Here is a 16216-nt window from a genome sequence, read left to right on the forward strand (position 1 = left end):
CAAACTCTTGAAGAACAAAAAGGCATTAGCAGGGCAAAGATTCTACAACTAGATAAGGGGGGCACTTTGTAGGAGAGTGAGAAGAGTTTGATCCACAGAGCATACCACTATCTCAGTGACGACCACTCAAAGTGCTTTTACTCTACATATCTGATTCACCCATTCACACACACACATTCATACATTGATGGCAATGGCTGCCACGCAAGGTGCCAAATGCTCATTGGTTTTAGGAGTTAACCATTCATATACATTTGCGCATAGTCAGTTCTTGCTATATGCGGACTATGTGGATGCACAGGGCCCCGCAGCCACCAGGGCTGCAAGTTCAATACATATTTTTATTCATTTAGGTTAGTTGTTATTTAATTTTTACTGCTTTGGATTGGTGGGGAGGGCATATTTATATTATGCCACCTTGTTTTTAAAAGTTTATGATAAACATTTTTCAGGAACATGCTGCATCTGTTGCATTTATTATTGTACTCCAGCCTGTTTCCCTCTTAAAATGTAACAGACTGTTGCATTTCCACAGATCATCTGAAAAAGAACCTCTCCCTCAGAGTTTGACAAAACAGCCCCCCCCAGATAACATCTTGCTTAGGGCCCCCAAAAAGCTTCAAACGGCGCATTCATACACCGATGGCACAGCCTTCGGGAGGAATTTGGGGTTCAGTATCTTGCCCAAGGACCCTTTGCGTGCAGACTGGAGGAAAACTCCTATCTGCATACATTCCCATTTACACACACCATCAGCCATCAGACACATTAACATTAATGTTTACATTTTTCTAGAATTTCTGTCTAATGATTTTAAAATTTTTACTGTCATCTCCAGCAACTTGTCAACAATCAAATTAATTTTTCTATAACGGGCCCCTTTGAAGTTATGCAATCTAATCTTTCTCTGCTGAAGGAATGGATACAGTTGAGAAAGTCTGTCCTAAGCTGGCCAGTGCAGACTTGACTGTAATTTGCTTTGAGTGAATTTCATGCAAGGCTATGTTATCTGAAACATTATTAACATAAACCACTCCCACCCAATACTGGTTTGTCAGAAATCAGGCTGTCAGCTGAACATGCAAGACATTAAACAGCTTCAATCATACATTTACAGTATGGTTAGCTAAACTGCACCTACTGCATTTTTTACCCCTTTTTTATTTTTATTTCTATACTAGTTTATCTTTTCTTTTCCATATATGTGTGTTCTGTGTATGCTCAACCCTGCCACAGTAAATTATGTGTTGGTGTAAACTTGCATAGCGAATAAAATTGATTCTGATTCTGATTCTAATGTGTTCAAATACAAAGTTGGTTTTGGTGTACTCTCTGCGTAAGACAAATAACCACCTATTTTCAACCCACTGAACACAAAGCACGAACGCAGCCCCTCATTTGTTAGTGTAGTTAGAGAGAGCCCATGGTGGATGTTGTGTGTGAAGTCTTGTTCACAATTTGAATGAGTTATTTTCAGGACTGGAAGTAGGTAAATAACAATTACAACACAAAAAAGAATCTAAATGGTTGCACCACTCTTCTAGAGTAGAGTCCTGTACAGTTTTAAAGTATTCCTAGAGCACTGTGCACTGGGGAAGAGTTTTTGCCCACTGGCAAGCTGCTGCTTGACAAAAGTTTAATGGTAAATAATAACAGAGAAATCAGTCACTGTGTATGTGAGTGAAGCACAGCTCTGGCTGCAGAAACGGTGTGTGTAGGGGAGGGGTGCTGTGTGTGACTGGTTTATCATGGATATTGACGAGTTTTACTTGTCAATATCCATGGTCAAAAACCCAAATACTTACATTACAGGTTTGCCTAGTCTTTAAGTAATTACTGAAGCGTCTCTTCTCTTGTGCCCGCCCACTCTCTCTCTCGCTTATCTGCATGTAAACAACAAACTAACCCTTAAAAAAGTTACAAAAAAACGGTTCATTAGACATGACTGAGGCTGCCAGGACTGTGTGTCAGACCTGCCGATACAAGCAAGAGTTTTTTTTTTTTAATTAACAGTTTATTTGGAGGGGAGGGCTTGTTGTTGTTGTGCGCGACATAGAGCTGCAGAGACGAGCGTTTTGGAAGCCCTTTGTTATGCAGGTATTTACTGTAGTGTACGCTTTAGACCAGGTAAACCATACAAACCCCTCATTAGCATTCTCATTGCTCAACCTTTTGTTTGCACTTGATGGGCTTTTTCGTCTCCCAGTGTCACAGATCACAGAGCGGAAAATGCAACTGGTTTGAGTACTGTGTACTATACTATACTATACTACTATACTATGTGCTCATGAACATGAATGACTGCTTTTCATTTTCGTCCATTAGGCTAAATGGCGTAAAGCGTAAATGGAAAAAATATGTATGAAATAAGTCAAGTATGTTTGGTTTTAATAAAGTTTGCAGTATATATGTTATGTTTTTATTGAGTGTGCCTGAAAGCGCACACTATATGTTATCCACCGCGCTTATTCTTTTGCTTATACTTATTATTGAGTGTGCGTGCAAGGCGCGCACTATATGTTATCCACCGCGCTTATACTTATTGAGTGTGCCTGAAAGCGCACACTATATGTTATCCACCGCGCTTATTCTTTTGCTTATACTTATTATTGAGTGTGCGTGCAAGGCGCGCACTATATGTTATCCACCGCGCTTATACTTATATTATTCTTACGCCCGTTTTTTGGCTCGCTACTCCTCCCAGAGTTTTTGTCGCACACACACAAAACGGGTATCAAAATGTGCAGCTCGGTCGGGACATGTGTGCTATGACTTTTCTAAGAGTTTCGGCAAACGGTTTTACCAAAAATCGCCAAAAACGAAGCCAAAAAATGAATGGGTGTGTATTGCGAGAACTTTCCAGAGCTAGAGTGAGTGATGTCATCGCTAGAGTGGAGAGGGGAGAGAACGATCAGTGAAAAAATAAAACGTATTCGACTACCGTGGCCTTAAATGAGCCACTACAGACACGATTTATACATAGAAACGTAGCAAAATTTGTCGTCTCACTCACATTCGCCTGCCAAAGCTGTCAGACATATAGTTTTGGCATGACACGTGAATATGCGGCAGCAACTCCCATCCTCAGCCTCATATACTCCCATGTTAAAAAAGGCGGGAAATTTTCTGGAGGAAGGCAGAAGTAACGTTTCTCTCTCTTGCTCCTGAGGGCACATTTCTTCATTTATCAACACAAAACGAATATGTAGACGATCAGGAAGGGCTCATCCTGCCTCAGGTTAAGCCGGTTCAATGATTGGAATTACGGTTTGGTCAGAAATCCTTCCTGTTCGAGAGGAAGTCTCAGCATTTTCTCTCAGTCTCTAAGTGACATTCTAACAGGTGCAGTAACTACTCCCCTGATTACAGTTTGTCCTGGTTGCTTAGCAACCTCAGCCTGCGTGAAGGAGGAGAGGAGGGAGGGGCCAGCAGAAGCTGAGCGACGGCCATTTTAGTAGTTCTTGGCACTTAATTTAAACCTGTCTGTGTAAAATGGCAGACAGAGACAGCAGAGCGTTAGCACAAGCTGTAAAGACATGCTATTTGCAAAGATTAGCGACCAATGCTAAAATTAGTGCTAATTAACATTAGCCACTAGGAATTAAATACATGTTGATTACTAACATGCTAATGCTAACATGCTAATGTTAACTGCTAGCGCATCAGCGTTAACATGCTAATGTTAACATGTTAATGTTAAATGCTAATGATAACATGCTAATGTTAACATGCTAATGTTAACTGCCAGCACATCAGCGTTAACATATTAATGTTAACATGCTAATGCTAACATGCTAATGCTAACTGCTAGCGCATCACCGTTAACATGCTAATGCTAACATGCTAATGTTAACAACTAACGCATCAGCGTTATAATGTTAATGCTAACATGCTAATGCTAACATGCTGATTAACATTAGCAACTCGGAATTAAACACATGTTAATTACTAACATACTAATGGTAACATGCTAATGCTAACATGCTAATGTTAATTGCTAGCATATAAGCGTTAGCTGCTCCTGTGTCTAAATAAACATGTTAAAAATGACTATTTGAGGTGTGCTTTTTGAATACAGACCCCCGGTAACAGCCCACTCGTCAATCTCAAAATTTCTGCGGGAATTTTCTAGTTATTATTTTTCTTCTTCCGTACGTTTTTTGCCGCGTAACTACTCCTGCAAATTCTAGATTCAGCTCATTCATGCCATGGGTGCTATTACTTTTCTACATTCTACTATTAATATTCTACAAATTATTCAACTTTTTTTGCAAATATTTTCCCTGTTAAAATGCATTACACAAACTTCAAATCATTCTTAACTCTAGTAACCACAATCTGATAGTTTCACCAGTTTCTGTTAGCCACACTAACTAGCCTATCTATAGCAATGGCGTCCCTCTCCTCTCCTCCTCTCTCCTCTCCTGCTCTCTCCTGTCCCGTGTGCCACATGTTCAGTTACTCCTCGTCCTCCTTTAGTGATAACAGTACTTGTAATAAATGTAGTTTATTTGTAGCTTTGGAGGCAAGGGTCAGTGAGTTAGAGGCACGGTACCGCACCACCGAACAGTCAGTAGCTCAGATAGTTAGCCAGTCCCCGGTAGCCGGTGCGGTACAGCCACAGGTAGCTTCAGCTAGTCGTCCCCCGGTAGTTCCCAAGCAGCCGGGAGGCTGGGTGACTGTTCGAAGGAGGCATAGCCCCAAACTGAAGCCCACGGTACACCACCAACCACTCCATGTTTCAAACAGATTTTCCCTGCTCAGCGACACACCCGCTGAGAGGCCAACTCTGGTCATTGGCAGCTCCATAGTCCAAAACATGAAGTTAGCGACACCGGGGGCCATAGTTAAATGCATCCCGGGGGCCAGAGCGGGCAACATCGAATCTTTTTTTAAACTGCTGGCTAAGGATAAGCGTAAATACAGTAAGATTGTTATTCACGTCGACGGTAATGACACCCGTTACGCCAATCGGAGGTCACTAAAATTAATGTTTCATCGGTGTGTGAATACGCCAAAACGATGTCGGACTCCGTAGTTTTCTCTGGTCCCCTCCCCAATGTGACCAGTGATGACATGTTTAGCCGCATGTCGTCATTTCACCGCTGGCTGTCGAGGTGGTGTCCAGCAAACGATGTGGGCTTCATAGATATTAGACACCTTTCTGGAGAAAACCTGGTCTGATGAGGAGAGACGGCATCCATCCCACTTTGGATGGAGCAGCTCTCATATCTAGAAATATGGCCAAGTTTATTAGCTGACCAAAACCATGTTGACAACCCAGAGTTGAGACCAGGAAGCAGAGCTGCAGTCTTACATGCTTCTCTGCGCCTCCATTAGAGCAGTTGCCCACCCAGTCCTTTAGTATAGAGACTGTGTCTGTCCCCCGTCCACCTACATTATTTAAAGATAAAACAAACAGAAGAGGAGTTCATCATAAAAACTTAATACAAATTAAATCAACATCTCCAACAGTCCAAAATAAGAGAATTAAATGTGGACTATTGAATATCAGGTCTTTGTCATCTAAAGCTGTCTTAGTCAATGAATTAATATCTGACTATGATATTGATTTGTTTTGCCTCACTGAAACCTGGCTGCAGGAGGATGAATATGTTAGCTTAAATGAATCCACTCCTCCGAGTCATTATAATACTCATGTTCCTCGAAGTACTGGTCGAGGTGGTGGAGTTGGAGCCATATTTGACTCAAGTCTATTAATAAATCCCAAACCTAAACTAAATTATAATTCATTTGAAAGTCTTGTCCTTAGCCTCACTCACCCAACCTGGAAAACTTTACAGCCAATTTTATTTGTTACAGTATATCGAGCTCCAGGTCCTTATTCTGAATTTTTATCTGAATTTGCAGAATTTGCATCAGGCTTGATCCTTAAAACAGATAAAGTAATTATTGTAGGTGATTTTAACATTCATGTGGACAACCACAATGATAGTCTTAGTACTGCGTTTATCTCTCTATTAGACTCAATTGGCTTTTGTCAAAGTGTAAATAAACCGACTCATTGTCTGAACCACACTCTTGATCTTGTTCTTTCATATGGCATTGAAATTGATAATATAATAGTCTTCCCACAGAATCCTCTTCTGTCTGACCATTTTTTAATAACCTTTGAGTTCATACTACCGGACTATAAGCCTTTGTGTAGAAGCTTCTACAGCAGATGTTTATCTGATAGTGCTGTAGCCAAATTTAAGGAAGTGATTCCTTCAGCATTGAATCAAATGCCATGTCTAACTGTAACAGAGGACTTGTCTACTTCCTTTAGCCACCCACAAATAGACCATCTTGTTGATAGTATTACAGGCTCATTACGGACAACTCTAGACTCTATTGCACCTCTGAAAAAGAAGATAATTAAACAAAGAAGGCTAGCACCATGGTATAGCCAGCAGACTCGTAAATTAAAGCAAGAGGCACGTAAATCTGAACGCAAATGGCGTGCCACTAAACTGGAAGAATCTCATCTAGTCTGGCAAGATAATCTCAAAACATACAGGAAGGCTCTCCGTAATGCCAGAGCAGCCTATTACTCTTCTTTAATTGAGGAGAATAAGAACAACCCCAGGTTTCTCTTCAGCACTGTAGCCAGGCTAACAGAGAATCACAGCTCTACTGAACCATCTATTCCTTTAGGTCTAAGTAGCAATGACTTCATGAGCTTCTTTAATGATAAGATTATAACTATTAGAGACAAAATCCATCACCTCTTGCCCTCAACAGACATTGATCTGCATTCTGATACAGCAAGTTTTGAAACAGCTGTAAAACCTGATATGTATTTAGACTGTTTTTCCCCCATCGACCTTCATCAAATAACTTTAATCATTTCTGCAGCTAAGCCGTCATCCTGTCTCTTAGACTCCATCCCAACCAGGTTGCTCAAGGATGTTTTACCTGTAGTTAGTAATTCGTTATTGGATATGATTAATCTGTCTTTATTATCAGGATATGTACCACAGTCCTTTAAGGTAGCTGTAATTAAACCTCTTCTTAAAAAGCCCACTCTAGACCCAGAGGTCTTAGCCAACTACAGACCGATATCAAACCTTCCCTTTCTGTCTAAGATACTTGAGAAAGCTGTAGCTAATCAGCTGTGTGACTTTCTCCATAACAATAGTCTATTTGAGGATTTTCAGTCAGGATTTAGAGTGCATCATAGCACAGAGACCGCATTAGTCAAAGTTACAAATGACCTCCTAATGGCATCAGACAAAGGACTCATCTCTGTACTTGTCCTGTTAGATCTTAGTGCTGCATTTGACACCATTGACCATCAAATTCTTTTACAGAGACTGGAACATCGAATTGGCATCAAAGGAACCGCCCTAAGCTGGTTTAAATCGTACTTTTTAGATCGATCTCAGTTTGTTCACGTCAATGATGAATCCTCCATGCAGACCAAAGTTTGTCATGGAGTCCCACAAGGTTCTGTACTTGGACCACTTCTATTCAGTTTATATATGCTTCCTTTAGGGAACATTATTAGGAATCACTCTATCAATTTTCATTGTTATGCTGACGACACCCAATTATATTTATCGATCAAGCCTGATGCAACCAATCAGTTAACTAAACTCCAAGCATGCCTTAAGGATATAAAAAGTTGGATGACCTACAATTTTTTGATGTTAAATTCAGACAAAACTGAAGTTCTTGTAATTGGACCCAAACACCTCAGAAACTCTCTTTCTAGAGACTTAGTTACTTTAGATGGGATCACCCTGGCCTCCAGCTCCACTGTAAAGAATCTTGGAGTTGTTTTTGATCAGGATTTGTCCTTTAACGTCCACATAAAACAAATTTCGAGGACTGCATTCTTCCACTTACGTAACATCGCTAAAATCAGACGCATTGTCTCTCAGGCGGATGCAGAAAAACTAGTCCACGCATTTGTTACTTCAAGGCTGGACTATTGTAACTCTTTGTTATCAGGCTGCTCTAATAAGTCTCTTAGGACTTTGCAGTTAATTCAGAATGCTGCTGCACGTGTTCTGACAGGAACCAAGATCAGAGATCACATCTCTCCCATTTTGGCTTCCTTGCATTGGCTACCTATTAAATCTAGAATAGAATTTAAAATTCTTCTCCTTACTTACAAAGCTCTTCATGGTCAGGCACCATCTTATCTAAAAGAGCTCATAATACCTTATTACCCCTCTAGAACACTGCGCTCTCAGGACGCTGGGTTCCTTGTGGTTCCTATAGTTTCCAAAAGTAGATTGGGAGCCAGAGCTTTCAGCTATCAATCTCATCTTCTGTGGAACAAACTACCATTCTGGGTTCGGGAGGCAGACACGGTCAACACTTTTAAGAGTACACTTAAGACTTTCCTTTTTGATAAAACCTATAGTTAGGGCTGGCTCAGGTCATCCCTTAGTTATGCTGCCATAGGATTAGACTGCTGGGGGACTTCCTCTCTCCCTCTCCCTCTCTCTTTCTCTCTCTCTCTCTCCCTCTCACCATCTGTAAACATACATGTCTCATTAGTGCATGTTACTAGCCAAACTTCCCCGGAGTTTCTGTGCTCTGTCATCCAGCAGGTTCTCGTGGATCGTGGCTGCTGCTGTGATCCTGCATGACGTCCACTACATATATTATTACTGTCATTATTGCTATCATATCTGCTACTGTAATCATTTTATCATTCATTGTAATTCATTGTCATTTTATCAGTCATTGTAATTGTACAATATGTTTGTGTTGATTTGTTATGTACATGTGACATCCATTGCACGTCTGTCCGTCCTGGGAGAGGGATCCCTCCACTGTAGCTCTTCCTGAGATTTCTTCCACCTTTTTTCCCTGTTAAAGGTTTTTTGTGGGCAAGTTTTTCCTCACTCGAACCGAGGGTCTAAGGACAGAGGGTGTCACTCCCTGTACAGATTGTAAAGCCCTCCAAGGCAAATGTACTTTGTGACTGTGGGCTATAATCAGCAGGACTAGTGGAGAAGGCTGAGACAGACGTTGCTCTGCGTGCTTTACGGTAACGTATTGTGTCACTTCCGGTATCTGTGTTGTTGCCACGGTGCTCTCTGCTCTGCTCACCTGAACAGATTTCCGTATATTTCTCACATCAGCGACTATCTACTTATCTCTGCACTACTCTCTGACTTGTTCTGTCTGTGCATAAACAGCTCTCTGAACTCTAGTAACTACAATCTGATAGTTTCTCCAGTTTCTGTTAGCCACACTAACTAGCCTAGCTATAGCAATGGCGTCCCTCTCCTCTCCTCTCTCCTCTCCTGCTCTCTCCTGTCCTGTGTGCCACATGTTCAGTTACTCCTCGTCCTCCTTTAGTGATAACGGTACTTGTAATAAATGTAGTTTATTTGTAGCTTTGGAGGCGAGGGTCAGTGAGTTAGAGGCACGGTACCGCACCACCGAACAGTCAGTAGCTCAGATAGTTAGCCAGTCCCCTGTAGCCGGTGCGGTACAGCCACAGGTAGCTTCAGCTAGCCGTCCCCCGGTAGTTCCCGAGCAGCCGGGAGGCTGGGTGACTGTTCGAAGGAGGCATAGCCCCAAACTGAAGCCCACGGTACACCACCAACCGCTCCACGTTTCAAACAGATTTTCCCCGCTCAGCGACACACCCGCTGAGAGGCCAACTCTGGTCATTGGCAGCTCCATAGTCCGAAACGTGAAGTTAGCGACACCGGGGGCCATAGTTAAATGCATCCCGGGGGCCAGAGCGGGCGACATCGAGTCTTTTTTGAAACTGCTGGCTAAGGATAAGCGTAAATACAGTAAGATTGTTATTCACGTCGGCGGTAATGACACCCGGTTACGCCAATCGGAGGTCACTAAAATTAATGTTTCATCGGTGTGTGAATACGCCAAAACGATGTCGGACTCCGTAGTTTTCTCTGGTCCCCTCCCCAATGTGACCAGTGATGACATGTTTAGCCGCATGTCGTCATTTCACCGCTGGCTGTCGAGGTGGTGTCCAGCAAACGATGTGGGCTTCATAGACAATTGGACACCTTTCTGGGGAAAACCTGGTCTGATTGGGAGAGACGGCATCCATCCCACTTTGGATGGAGCAGCTCTCATATCTAGAAATATGGCCAAGTTTATTAGCTGACCAAAATCATGTCGACAACCCAGAGTTGAGACCAGGAAGCAGAGCTGCAGTCTTACACGCTTCTCTGCGCCTCCATTAGAGCAGTTGCCCACCCAGTCCTTTAGTATAGAGACTGTGTCTGTCCCCCGTCCACCTACATTATTTAAAGATAAAACAAACAGAAGAGGAGTTCATCATAAAAACTTAATACAAATTAAATCAACATCTCCAACAGTCCAAAATAAGAGAATTAAATGTGGACTATTGAATATCAGGTCTTTGTCATCTAAAGCTGTCTTAGTCAATGAATTAATATCTGACTATGATATTGATTTGTTTTGCCTCACTGAAACCTGGCTGCAGGAGGATGAATATGTTAGCTTAAATGAATCCACTCCTCCGAGTCATTATAATACTCATGTTCCTCGAAGTACTGGTCGAGGTGGTGGAGTTGGAGCCATATTTGACTCAAGTCTATTAATAAATCCCAAACCTAAACTAAATTATAATTCATTTGAAAGTCTTGTCCTTAGCCTCACTCACCCAACCTGGAAAACTTTACAGCCAATTTTATTTGTTACAGTATATCGAGCTCCAGGTCCTTATTCTGAATTTTTATCTGAATTTGCAGAATTTGCATCAGGCTTGATCCTTAAAACAGATAAAGTAATTATTGTAGGTGATTTTAACATTCATGTGGACAACCACAATGATAGTCTTAGTACTGCGTTTATCTCTCTATTAGACTCAATTGGCTTTTGTCAAAGTGTAAATAAACCGACTCATTGTCTGAACCACACTCTTGATCTTGTTCTTTCATATGGCATTGAAATTGATAATATAATAGTCTTCCCACAGAATCCTCTTCTGTCTGACCATTTTTTAATAACCTTTGAGTTCATACTACCGGACTATAAGCCTTTGTGTAGAAGCTTCTACAGCAGATGTTTATCTGATAGTGCTGTAGCCAAATTTAAGGAAGTGATTCCTTCAGCATTGAATCAAATGCCATGTCTAACTGTAACAGAGGACTTGTCTACTTCCTTTAGCCACCCACAAATAGACCATCTTGTTGATAGTATTACAGGCTCATTACGGACAACTCTAGACTCTATTGCACCTCTGAAAAAGAAGATAATTAAACAAAGAAGGCTAGCACCATGGTATAGCCAGCAGACTCGTAAATTAAAGCAAGAGGCACGTAAATCTGAACGCAAATGGCGTGCCACTAAACTGGAAGAATCTCATCTAGTCTGGCAAGATAATCTCAAAACATACAGGAAGGCTCTCCGTAATGCCAGAGCAGCCTATTACTCTTCTTTAATTGAGGAGAATAAGAACAACCACAGGTTTCTCTTCAGCACTGTAGCCAGGCTAACAGAGAATCACAGCTCTACTGAACCATCTATTCCTTTAGGTCTAAGTAGCAATGACTTCATGAGCTTCTTTAATGATAAGATTATAACTATTAGAGACAAAATCCATCACCTCTTGCCCTCAACAGGCATTGACATGCATTCTGATACAGCAAGTTTTGAAACAGCTGTAAAACCTGATATGTATTTAGACTGTTTTTCTCCCATCGACCTTCATCAAATAACTTTAACCATTTCTGCAGCTAAGCCGTCAACCTGTCTCTTAGACTCCATCCCAACTAGGCTGCTCAAGGATGTTTTACCTGAAGTTAGTAATTCGTTATTGGATATGATTAATCTGTCTTTATTATCAGGATATGTACCACAGTCCTTTAAGGTAGCTGTAATTAAACCTCTTCTTAAAAAGCCCACTCTAGACCCAGAGGTCAGCCAACTACAGACCAATATCAAACCTTCCCTTTCTGTCTAAGATACTTGAGAAAGCCGTAGCTAATCAGCTGTGTGACTGTTCTCTATAACAATAGTCTATTTGAGGATTTTCAGTCAGGATTTAGAGTGCATCATAGCACAGAGACCGCACTAGTCAAAGTTACAAATGACCTCCTAATGGCATCAGACAAAGGACTCATCTCTGTACTTGTTAGATCTTAGTGCCGCATTTGACACCATTGACCATCAGATTCTTTTACAGAGACTGGAACATGAAATTGGCATCAAAGGAACCGCCCTAAGCTGATTTAAGTCCAACCCGTTCTCATTCCCAACGCGTAAAATACCGACGATTTGTCACGCCCCTTGACGTCTGATACCGACGTAAAAGGTACCCTTCCGCATCTGTATGAAATGCTCTGGGTTGTCAATTGACTCCAGTATAATCCGTTTGCGCTGGTAAGAGACGCTTAGAGCAGAGCTCCAGCCGTCCATTCACTCAAATATAATACCCGACCACAGCAATACATGACGCTGCAAGCTACAATCTGATTGGACAGCCCGAGGGCCCTCTGTCCGGAACTGTTTTTCTAACTATGTTAAGGATTTCTTTTATTGATATCATCAACATTCCTCAGCACAAACATGCCAAAGTGTCACTGATAATTCAACAATAAGATAGCTTCATGTTGTGGCCCTCAGTATGTTTTTTCTCCTTCTAGCCTGAGAAATAAACTTTTATTCGTATGTTTTGGATAGTGGAAAGGCCTACACTAACCATAAGGCTCGACCACCGACGATTTGTCACGCCCCTTCCCACCTCTGATACGCAAAAGGTATCTTCTCAGGTATGTATAAAACGGAGCACGAGCACAAGCAGAAGATGAAGGTGAAGGTGAAGATGAAGATGAAGACGAAAATGAAAATGAAGACAAAGACAAAGACAAAGAAGACGGTGAAGAAGAAATTGATTCTAACGCAGGTATGTAAAAAAAAAGACTACTTTGAGAAAGTGAAAGTGTATGTTTTAGAAAGAGATTACCTTGATTCAGTAGTCTCGCAAAGTAACAGTTTAAGGCATTTAAAAATGGCTACCGTCAGTGTGCTCGGTAGAGTAAGCTTACGACTGCACGTGGCTACTGTAGCATTAGCTCTTTAATCGATGATGGATTTAATCTATTACAAACATTAAAGGAGTTGCACGTTGCTAATATTGTATGCCCTGGCGCAAATAGCATCGCATGGTGTGTAATGTTAAAAAGCAGTTTTCTACTTCTGCTAGCTCTGTACAAACCGCTAATGCTAACGTTAATTGCTAACATTGTTCCTTCAGGATATGGAGGTAATTTTTAAAAGTGATGTAATTAAACACTACTTCAAGAGGGAACTTGTCTAATTTATTGTAGAGAGTAAAAGTTGACTTTGGTACCCCCATTAGCACATTTCTAAAGCATGTCCAGCTTCTCAAACCTAATTTTTATTACTGAATATATTACTTTTTTTTCTGTGAAATTGGCTACATTAACATTTGATTACTGTTTAATATTTACTGTTTAATATAACTGACTATATCTCTTGAAATTCTGCTTAAAAGACTGATTGCTGAATGTAAGTGAGTGATAAGTTTTATGTACTATACTCATACTGTACTCTTAATGTTACTCTCACATAGAAATGGATCAAACTGATGGCAGCCTTGGAGCACTGCAGGCATGAATAGAGGAGCTTGTCGTCATCATCAGAGTGCGAAAACAAAATCTTTACAGACAAACTGGTACGTCAGTTTCCTTCAAATAGACAGTTTGATACCTTTACAGTTTGTAAATGTATATGGTACATGTACAGCAGCTTTGTAAACCGAATAAAATCGGATCCTTGTTTGATTTAAGCTGGATGTGATGCATGTTCTTGCAAACAAATTGAACAGTGTGGATTTTAGTCTAAACATACATTATATGACAAGTGTGCCCTTTTTTTATGATTATTTACAATTCGCAAGGTCATCTTGGATGAGAAAAAATGCTTGGTGCTGCTGTCGACAATTACAACAAGCTGGCTGAACCGTCAAAGCAAATTATGTCCAGTGATGCCCTCATCCAGACCGACGTACGGCCCTGGCAGAACACAAGTAAACGTAAGCTTTTCTTTTTAAAACATTTCAAATGTATCTTAACCAAATACCCAGTATCTGAGCAGTAGTTGGAAGTTCTGATCTTGAATCATAATCTATGGTTTTCCCTTCTGATGTTGATAAACTGTAGCTGCTGCAGACCTGACAAAAAGAGAGGTCTTTGAGAAGGTGATGGCTGTGAGGCGTCTTAAAGAGGAGGAGATGATCCTTTGCAGGGAAATGCACCGCCACTGGACAGTGCTGAAAGCACGAACTCTGGAGTCGGGAACGATCTCCTCAGACTGTAAGCAGTAAAGTTTCACTGGATCTTTAAGCTATAACTAGCTTACTGGCTAGCACTGCCTTCTCCCCCCTTTTTTTTCCAGTTATTTTTTTTGACATTACTGATATGTATTGTTTTTTTGTTTTTTTACAGCCTCTCTTGTTGGCATGTCGGAGGATGCAAAGAAGGGACTCCATTGCCTGCTCCTAAAAAAACAAACTGAACTGAAAGCTGAAATGCTAAAAGTCAAGGACTATTACCAGAGAATCCTCAGCCACCAACCACTCCTGGAAACAGACGAGGAGGAGGAAAATTCAGATGATGCTGCTGAGAGTGACTTCAGCACTTCTGATGAAGATTGAGAGTGTGTGTGTGTGTGTCACCATTGATATTATGACTGATAAAATAAAAAGTTAATCACTTCTCTGTTTAATGTGCTTTTTCTAATGTCTGTTTTTAGACAGAGCTTGTTATCAGCAGACCTTTTGAGAAGGAAAAATGGAATTCCCTGTGTGCAGTTTATGCTGGATCTGTACTGTGTATGTATATATTCATATACATACACAGTACTCAAAGGATCACAAAAGCACCATGCAGCACACTCACCATCTGAGTTTTGTTCAGTGTTTTGTCGAAGAAATCATCAAAGTCGAACTGACATATTTGCTAGGGTGTGTTTTATTAAAAAGCATGCCGTCACACTGGTGAATTGACAGTCACAGAACATATCTATGCCACCTCATGGTGACCCAAAAACGACCCACCCGCACTTAGGTTGAAGCAAAGCTTCACTTTGGAAGACCTTTTTTGGAGACTAAAGGTGCCTGCTTATGACTCCTTCCATTGATTTTAAAAAGTACCCCATTCCGACCACCTCCTTTAGAGGTCGCCCAAAGAAGCCTCCCAAAATGAACATGTTAAGCTGACTCCAAGGTCAAGGCTATATTCCCTGATAACTCATCAACGCTTAGGTAGGGGCCTGAAATCCGCACCTGCGCATTGGGACAGCATGGTCGACCACGGTGTCGAGTTTCAGACCCGTCCGAGGTCAGCTGTTCTGTACTTAACGAGGCCTAGTAGTTCAGGCTTAAAAACACCTGTTTGGTTTGTAAATAACTCATCAGCGCTTTGAGGCAGGAGGCTGAAATTTGACTATGTCATACGCCATGGGGACTTCTGCTGTGATTTTTTGGTCACAATCCCATCACCGTAGAGCTAATTAGAGAATGCTTCCCTGCCTAAGGCAGATGGATTTTGCCTTAACAAATCAGGAGTACAGCTGCTAAGCTCCAACATTTTTTATTTTTTGCGTCAGACACCAGCAGCCACTGCCAAGGACCAAAGACAAGACAATCCAAAACAACAGATAAGGCGGCGCTCTGGTGAGGGCGCTGAGATTAGGACTGAACAGGGAGGACAGCAGACCCAGAAAGAACCGGCAACATCATTATTCTCACCCCAACAAGTGGAGTCTCCCCCAGCCCCAACAGGGGACATTCAACCTCCACCCCCCCAGACCCCACCTAGCCCCCAACTCTCTCCATTCAGTCTGGACGACTCCCCACTTCTGGATTTCACCGACAGGATGAAGAGTCTTGTCAATATGGGAATCCAATTAACACCACGCCAAAATCCCCTATTTTCTCCCCTTAAGCTACCACACCGTCCAGCCCCACCTATTCCACCTCGGAAACAACCCTCGACTAAAAGTCTCCGAGCCCCCCCACCTCCTTTGAATCATCATATCTGTGAGTCTGACTGATATGTGCCGGGTCCAGGCTGCAATACTGATATAAATAATCTTCACCAGGAAAAGTCAGGGCCCTATGGAGTTCAGATACCCTTCTCAATCCCTGTGATGACAGGTAACAGAAAAGTGGTTAAACTGATGAGAAATAAAAAGGGTTCATTTAAATCTGCCAATCTACTGAGTA

The sequence above is a fragment of the Larimichthys crocea genome, chromosome XVI (genome assembly GCF_000972845.2).
Source record: "Larimichthys crocea isolate SSNF chromosome XVI, L_crocea_2.0, whole genome shotgun sequence".
NCBI classification, from domain to species: domain Eukaryota; kingdom Metazoa; phylum Chordata; class Actinopteri; family Sciaenidae; genus Larimichthys; species Larimichthys crocea.